Below are 9,264 nucleotides of genomic sequence, written 5' to 3'. Positions count from 1 at the left end.
ATTATATGTATTTTCTAACTTTCTATGATGACTATTACTACTAGTATAATTAAAAACAACAATTTATAACAGAGTAATCTCTCCAGTGTAGACCCAGTGACTTCAATTAGTCACCTAAAACAGCTGATTTTAGAGAGATGGGTCAGGCTCCCATCTGGCTTCTTGATTCTGGAAGATTCTAATGGAGCCTGCCAGTTGCTTCCCATTCCTTGCCCTCCATTTTTAAAAAAACCATGTATTTTCATGTGCTATATATGTTGATTTTCATAAAAACCCTATGAGTTAGGCATTTTTCTCCCCATTGTATTATTTTGGGGGGAGAAAACTAAGGTTGACTTGCTCAAGATCGTGTGGCAGGATCGGAGTCAGCACTCGAATCCACAGCCCTGATTCAGACACTACGCTTTCAGCACCACCACGGTGGGGGACCTACTATGTTGCCCTAGATCTGGAAAGTGTTTTCTGGTTCTGAGAGTACAGCTTCCTGAGAGTCGCCATGCCTCACTGGAGCATGAGGACCACCGCAGACGTACGTCCGCAGATGGATTCAATGCTGGAACAGGGAATCACACAGCCAGGCCTGAGCCAATGCTTTCTCCAGGCTTTCTCTCCTGTCCTCCCTTTGTGAATTTCAGTGTCCCCCTTGTGGTCACCGCCCCATGAAGCTTAGTGCCCCGGCTCCTGACCCTAGGCTAGGTCACACCCTCACTACACCAATATTCAAAGTTTACCTGTTCTGGTTCTCATTTACTTTGAAGTCTTTGATAGTCTCTGATCTGTGATGAATTCTTTAGGGTGGGTGGGAGAAATTTTCAATTAAAGAAAGGAGGAATCCTGGAGATGATAAAGAAGTGGAAGCGCTGATCAGAAAATAATAATTTCTGTGAACAGAGATCTTTTTTTTTTTTTGGCAGAATGGCTTTTCTGCTACGTACTTAATACTACGGCAGAGTCGATCACTAACAATATGTTAATGACTTTCTCCTTCATCTCTATTCTGTTCAGTAAGTAATTAAAATATCCGAAGACCAATAGGTATTTCATAGAATAAATATTTTGATCTCACTTTGTCTGGATTGATAGTGGAATAAAGTAAAAGAGAAAGTATAACAGCTTTGGAGAAAACGAATTGAAGTTTAAAGCTCAGCTTTGTTGCTTTGATGAGTCATTGAATCTCAAGTCTCAATTTTCTCATTTATAAACTGGAAATAATACTTCCTAACTTGTCATGACTAAATGTATGAACCCCTCATCCCCTCAGTGGTGTACTGACTCGACTTACCCTGAGTCATGAGAGCCAGTTGTTAAACTTCTGAGCGGGGTGTTAAATAGCCACTATTAAAAATTAAATTATATAAACATATAATTAAAACAAAAGTATGACTCAAAACTCATCGCATTCTAATTATTTTACTATGTTTAACAATTACCTTTGTTCACGTGGCTATTTACGTCTATCGTCTCTGTACGGTGGAAATAGTCGTATTGGGCCCTCGTCCGTCTCTTCCAACTTCATGTTAAGTGACATCATGTTGATAGTTTAAATTTGGCCATGAGAATACTTACGCCATGGAAATGAGCAAAGTCTATAAATCAGGACTTGATTTATTGCTTTATTGATTGGCTAAGGCAGGGTTTCTCAACCTCAGTACTATTAGCATTTAGGGCTGGATATGTTGTGTGGGGAGGGAGTGCTGTGCATTGTGGGATGTTTAGCCCATCCTGGCCCCTACCTACTATATGCCAGTAGCATCCCCTCCAAGCTGTGACAACCACAACTCTTTCCAGATATTGCCAAATATTCCTTGGTGGGCAAATTTTCCCCTTCTCCACACTGAGAACCACTGGCATAAGGGATGGAAAACTAAGGCTGGCAGACAAAATTTGGCCATAGATGTTGTTGTACAGCCTGCAGTCTAAGAAGAGGTTTTAGATACTTAAAAGTTTGTAAAATATGACAGAGACTTCTTGTGGCCCTCACAGCCTAAAATTTAATTTACTTTTGGGCTTATTAGAGAAAAAGTTTGCTGACCTCTGGTCTAAGTGATTGAGGAAATGTTAATAGTGCAGGTTGAACTTAAAAGTGTGTCATGTTAGTAGCTGTTACATTGTGCAGATCACCAAAAACGATTGAAGAAAAGTCCGCCAATATTCAAAAACATTATTTGATTCAGCAAAGAAGCTTCTCGTGTCATTGATGAATGAATGAATTTCCAACACATGTAATGTCGGAGCTGAAAGAGGGTTCAGTTTAGTGAATATAGTTTGTACGCAAGTAACAGTTTAACGGTAGATCCCATGTGATTTCATGATCATAAATATATTGGGAAAAGAATTGGTGGACTAGGATGCATTTCCATTTGTCAAATCATGGTAAAACCGACACCATAAGTTGGTTACCAACGCAAAGAGTTCAGCAATGAAAGAATTCTGTGAGAATCAATTGGCTATGTGGAATTTACAAAAATATGCACAATTGTATATTTTATTATTTGTAAAACATGAGTTACACATCTGTTATCTCAGAAGAATTTATAATAAACATGTATGTGTGTGTGTGTGTGTGTGTTTCTGTACCCCCCTCTCTGACAGCTCGTTGTTAAACATTTCCCAGCACACCCCTGCCCCCACCTATCCTACTCCTTCTTGCCTCCTTCTCACTCTTAGTTGGAAAACACTGGTCTTCTCTCGACTTCACGGGATTCTCCAAGCTACCTCCTGCCTCAGAGCCTTTGCTGCTGCCTTTTCCTGACCCTGAAAGACTCTCTTTTCTCGTCCTCATTTCCTTTCATTCCCAACACACCTGCTATCCTTCATATCTAGGCTATTTAGGCAAATGTGATAGTGTGAAATGCCCGGGTGGGGGGTGGAATAACATCTAGCGCTTATATAAGATTTCTGTGTATCAAATAGTCTGTATGTACAGCACTTCAGATATATTAATTCACTTAATCCTTGCATTAACACCATGAAATGGGTAGTAAGTCCATTTCCATTTTACAGATGAGGAAACCGAGATATAGAGATGTTCACTCAGAGCCTAGAATCACAAAGCTTACAAGTGGCAGAGCTGGGATTTGAACCCAGGCAAAAGGCTCCAGAGTCTGTGCTGTCAACCACCAACTTCCACTGCTGCTGGAGAGAATGAAATCACAACACAAGCTCTTATGATCCAAGAAGAATCGGGAAGAGAGTCCTGCAGGAGTCCCTCAAGCAGCCCAGAGCTGCAGAGCATGGCGAGTATCATTGCAAAGACTCTTCAAATGGATGAGGGAGAATTTATAGGACTGGGTTCCCCCTCTTCCTTGTGATAAAGAGTGTGTAACGGGTTGTGGTATGGAGGAACCTGTAGTGGTATGGAGTATAAGCACGTAGGGCCTACGTGTGCTATTTAAAAAGAGCAGTAAAATATAGCATTCCTAATATTCGAGTGTGGCCTTCCACTAATTCACTTTACAATGGAGAACATCGTGCGTATGAACACATACACACACATACATACACACACATACATCCCCATGTGTGTACACAGGCATTTTACTTTGGACACACATGGTGATGTATGTGTGTGTACACACATGGGGATGTATGTGTGTGTGTAAAAATTATTCTTCACTCAGCTCATTTATCGATTCAGTGAACATATGGTTTGCAACATCTTTTCCATGAGAGACACCATGCTCGGCCTGCAGATGGATACAAAGGAGAGTCTGCTGCCGTTTTTGTCCTCTAGAAATTTTGTCCTTGTAACTATAACATACAAGGTCAGAGGAATTAAGGGACAGTGAGAGAAATAAAAAGTGAGGGAAGTTTAGTGGGGAAAATAGAGGCGGAGGAGGAATAGGGTTGGCTTCGGGGAAAGCTGGGCATTTGTGATGGGCCTGGAAGCCACGTGGCTATGAAAGGAAGGTAGTTCAGGTAAAAGAAAGAGCTTGTGCAAAGGCATGAAGGCAGGAGAGCTCGGCACAGGTGGGCAAGAGGTTTGGACCTCTGAAGAGATGGATGTCAGAAAATGCTAGAAAGATAAATTAGGGCTAGATCGACAGGGTATAGAGGGGGTTCTCAGGCCATACATAGCATTTCATGTTTATTTTTTTGGCATTGGGAGCAGTTTGGGGATTTTTTATTAGGAGAACATCTAGCAAGGTGTCGGGTGTATAGCTGTAGACAATCAACCAATATTTGTTCAACTGATAAAGGAAAAATAATAATGGCTAAAATGTATTGGGTGCTCGCTATACGCAAGGCACTTTTCTAGATATTTTACACATTTTTAACTACATATGTAATTCTCATTGCAGCCCATGAGACAGTTACTCCATCTTACAGACAAGGAAACTGAGACTCAGGCTAAGTATTTTGCTGTAGGTCGTGACAAATGAGGAGGCATCTGACCAGAGCCCACACTTTGCACCGCTATGCAATTTAGAAAAGAGGAAAAAAAAAAAACCCCAAAGACACAAGAGAAAAGAGTTATAGGGCCAGAGTTTTTCTTCAGAAAGGAAGCTGTGGTAGGCCTAAATTAGCAGAAGACCAGGGTGGGTTGGAAGTAAGAGGCATTCCAAAGATAGAATCCACACGAGTCCGTAACTACTTGATACAGGAGGCCTGGGAGAGCAAAGGGTCAAGAAGGCTCAGAGTTTCTAGCTTCATTTCCTGGGAGTGGTGGAACTCTTAAAAGAAATTGGACACAGAGAGGGAGGATGACAGTCTACTTTTAGGTGATGTGTGCCAAAATCTGGGTAGTCAGAACTCTAAAAAGCAGCCTGAGGATAAATGTTTTAAAAGGCGAGCTTCGGGGCTCCCTGGCTTTGTCACATTCCCCACTCTGGGGCTCTGGGAGTCTGTCCTGGGAACCTCAAGGCTCTCCCAAGGCTCTTCTCCATGTTTATATCTTTTAGCAGGGAAAGGATTGTTAATGACTAATCTGTGTCTGTGAGGCACAGAGCCAAGGAAGAGATGCTGCCGCCGGGCTGGAGGGCCGCCTGTGATCATCCACGGCTTTAGCTAGAACTCTGTCCTCCTCCTCACCCCATGGTCTCCTGTATTCATCCCAACTCAAACTCGGATTCTGAGCATTTGTAGAAAAATTGCTGGCATTTGGAGAGGAAGACTGGACTCAACACCCTCCCAGGGCTTTGAAAGTTTATCTCCAACCTAAGACAATCCGAGTGAGTATCTGATTCCCCTGGGAGTGGAGTGTCTAGCTCAAGGCAACAGAGAGGCAAAGTCATCATTTAAAGTTTCTCTTTAACATTATGAAGTTGGGTAGATGAATAAATTCTAAATTAGTAGTGTTTGATATAAAATCCTGAAAATTAAAAAAAAAAAAAGAAACTTAAAAAGTAGCAAAAGTTAGTAGGTCTAACTTACCTTATTGAAAAATCAGTTGCTTACCTTATTGAAAAATTATTGAGGAATAGCTTTTTAACATGGCGGTCACCCGGAAGAATCAGTAGTGACAGCACATTTTGGATACGTGTCTGTTCTGATTCCATAGACAATTTGACTTGTATACTGTGCTGTGTTTTGGTGATTTATCAAATTCAAGTTTGGGAATATTGCTAATGTCAGATGACTTAGGAACTAGGAATAGGACAATGTTTAAGCTTCGCTTAAGTGAAAGTTTTCTTAGAAGACTAGGTTTAAAAAGCTTTCTCTTTCAACTTCTGTTCTAGACTTCTATTGCTTTCCATTTCTTGTATGAATAGCAGATGGAAATATTTTTAAAAGATGGAAAATGTTAGGAAGAACTTTATTATTAAAATTATCCAGGGTCTGAATCTACAGATAAGGCACCTACCTCCTTGTCTGCTGACTGCTATGGTGAATTAGCAACTACGAGATGAGCGTGGGTCATTTCTCTCAATTGAGTTTTTATTTAGAATTGAGGGGCAAGGGTTGGGGGGAATGCACATGACTCACTTGGATTCTTTCTCTGAGAAACGCATCTAGCTATAAAGAATCTGGTATAGCCACTGATGCTAACTTAGAGCTATCTACCTCAGCATTACTGACAAGAAGGATAGAGAAAGATGTTGGGGAGCCATCACTGGGTTTCTAGCTGTGATTTTATAAAATGATAGACATCTTCATCTTTGAGTCAACCCCCGCCGCCCCAATTATGGACCTGTGCCATTTGCACCGTGGACTTTGCTGTTTTGCTGAGAATGTTGCAATATGGCTGATGAAACTCTGAGTTAGCTGATAAAATACTAGCCAGGGATGATTGTCTCTTGTCCTGAGACCCTAAGTCAAGACTTGCAGCAATGCTTTCTACCACACATCTTAGGGAAAGTAATGTAATCCCTGTCCTTCCTCTTATTTACACATCTCCCAAATCTGGCCAATCGTAATGGAACACCCAATAGTTGTGAGGCTCTGAGAACTTGGGGAGGAAAAGAAGAGAAATGTGTGCATGAGTGTGTGTGATGGAGCTAACTCTGATCGAACGTCTGCTAACATGTCACAGGCTTTACCTAAATTGCCTGTTTCCTACTCACAATAATTCTGCATGGAAGTTCTTCTCACGCTCATTGTATAAATGAGGAAACTGAGGCTCAAAGAGGACAAATCACCTGTCCGAGGTCACACAGTTAGGAAGTAGCAGGACCGGAATATGAGGGCAGGTCTTTCTGGCCTCCTTGCTACCCCAGTATTGTTGGAGGCTGGGAAAACTTGAAATATAGAATGATGGGAGAGCAGGTGGATCAGCCTGCAAACATTTGAGTTCGACAGAGGTGATTTGTTAAGCCCCGGTACAATTGTGAAGATTTATAAAACGTTGTAGGGCATTTTCTAATGACTGTACCAGGAGCAGAGGAAGTGGAAAGTTTTCAGCACTATTTGCTTTAACCCAGAGGTCAGGCTAGGAGAGCTGATTGGAGACTTCAGTTATCAGCGTCTTAATTAAAGACCGCACGAAGCCGCCATTGCGTTGTGATTAGGGACATCTGGAAGGAGTTCAGCACTCCTGTGGTTCGCAGAGGTTATGGATTATGAGAATGCAAAAGGCTCATGTCATTAAGTGGCCAGATAAAGGAAAAAAATGAAGATATCTGTTCTTTTCTCCATAGGGAGTGTTTTCCTCTTATTTTGTTCACAGTCTTGTTTTTCTCTTAAATTGTAGCAACATAGATCATGAAGAGGATAAAATAAATAGGAACAATTTTCTTCTTTCCAGGTATTTTTTTTTTAGTTGTTCTATATTTTCTATCAGCGGAGATGTAGCTACAAGGCAATGCTGTATGCGTGTCCTTAGTCACTAAGCTGCACCAGGAAGCAAAAATCGTCATTATGTAAGAATATCCACCCTTCCCTCTTCTCTCCTACCTCCCTCTTCTCTCTTTAATCCCCTGATCCCTGAGCCCATCCACAGTGAATTATTTTCTCACTCAGTTTGCCCCTTTCCATTTTTGGCAATGAAGCAATGTCTGCTATTCTCATTTTCTCTCCTCTTTGTAAATTTGTGTCAGTACAATGCTAATATATCGCAACTCAATTACGATGTGAAATATTGCCCAGGAAAAAATACTTGCCTAGGGCAAGAGAGCATCAGCCTTGGGCAATATTTTGTTAGGTCTAAGACTTATAACAGAGTTCTGGTGACTAAAATTAATATGTATGAGCATAAGATAGATTTGTATTAATCTTCATTTTTTCAGATAAAATCCTAATAGAACTTTGAAATTTTGGTTCCCATTTTAAATAGATTTAGAACGCCTTTTTCTGGTCCCAGTGATCCTGGGATAACTTGGATCTTTTATACTTTAATTAAAGTCACTAGTTCAAAGAAAAGGAGAAACAACATAGCTTTGCAGTTTCAAGTCCTAGCAAATGTATTTAACATGGTCATCTGGAAGATATGGTAAATAAGTTATTTGTCCTTGGAAAAGATAGTCTCGTTGGGGGATGTTCATGGTTAGAGAAAAGCCCACTATTCTGACGATCTGATCTTCCCTAGCCAAGCAGAGAAAGCCACCTGCTGCCATTTCCTAGAGAACTTCAGAAGTGCTCGATGTAGATGCTGAGTCTGTACCAGCCTGTCACTTAAGGAACGTAAGCTGGTTGTGGGCCAGGTTTAAGAGGGCAGGACAGGCATGACATTCCACAGTGATTGTGTGTGGGAATCTTTGTTCTCCTGGAGTCCAGGCTCTGAATTTGAGGCCATGATTGGACTTCAAGGGACCAGGAACCCTTTGAGACTACATCAAAAATGCATGCATTTTACAGAGGAATTTTAGAGCGTGAAACTATTTTGTATAATACTATAATATAGTGTATAATTTTAGAGCGTGAAACTATTTTGTATAATACTATAATATAGTGGACATGTCACTATACATTTGTCAAAACCCATAGAATATACAACATCAAGAGTGAACTCTGATGTAGACTGTGGACTTTGGGTGATAATAACGTGTCAATGTAGGTTCATCAGCTGTAACAAATAGACAGCTCTGGTGGCTGTGAATAGTGGGGAGGTTGTACATTTGTGGGGACGGGAGGTATAAACAACAACCCTTTCCCCCAGGGAATTTAAATGTGCCTGCTTGCAACATCTAACTGTATGACTGGCCAAATGGAAAATGGGGAATAATATCCTCAGCGCATTCATCTCATAAAAAAATTGTAAAAAAATTAGACTTAGAACTTTGTATGTTTATTGGCCACTTGTGCTTCCCTTTTGGTAAATTTCCTCTTTATATCCTTTGCTAATTTCTGCCCTGGATTGCTTATTCTTTCTGTTTTTATTTGAAGAAGTTATTTATACATTGTTTGTACTAATTTTTTGGCTGTTATTTATGTTGTAAACATTTCCTCCCAGTTTGTTTCATATATTTAGCTTTGTTTATGGTATCTTGATTTCTGTCTTCTTGATTTTAATATAGTCAGATTTATTCTTTTTCTATTTATTTCTTGTTTAATAAGTCCTTCTCGATCCCTATGTTTACAAAGATCATAAATGCATTTCCCAATATTTATCCCAATAATTTCATAATTTCAAAGTTTTTAATCCACCTAAGACTTATTTTCAAGAATGATGAAAGATAGAAATCTTTTTCCCCTCCAAATAGCCAATTTTTCTAACACTGTTTTCTTTCTCCCTCCACTGATTTGAGCAGAATCCAGTAGCTACAGCATAGAGAACAACTTATGATTGCTCAGAACACAGCCTACAGTTCCCCCTCCATGTAGCCATCCCCACTGCATGACTTTTGCCTGATCTAATGCCTCTTCCTTCAACATTAAATTCAAGAATCA

General features: G+C 40.3%; 1 protein-coding gene across 3 annotated transcripts in view; it reads left to right on the top strand.

Moving 5' to 3' along the window:
• The first annotated feature begins 4,881 nt into the window (after positions 1 to 4,881).
• Positions 4,882 to 9,264, top strand: part of NR1H4 (nuclear receptor subfamily 1 group H member 4) — a 62,425-nt gene continuing 58,042 nt past the window's right edge. For all 3 annotated transcript variants that reach the window (XM_006914563.1, XM_006914562.1, XM_006914561.1), the window contains exon 1: positions 4,882 to 5,171. The gene's annotated coding sequence lies outside the window, so the exon portion shown is untranslated. The remainder of the gene's footprint in view (positions 5,172 to 9,264) is intronic.

Source organism: Pteropus alecto, unplaced genomic scaffold (assembly GCF_000325575.1).
Source record: "Pteropus alecto unplaced genomic scaffold, ASM32557v1 scaffold94, whole genome shotgun sequence".
Classification (NCBI taxonomy): domain Eukaryota; kingdom Metazoa; phylum Chordata; class Mammalia; order Chiroptera; family Pteropodidae; genus Pteropus; species Pteropus alecto.
Note: the sequence above shows the minus strand (reverse complement) of the source record. Positions and strands in the feature narration are given on the sequence as shown.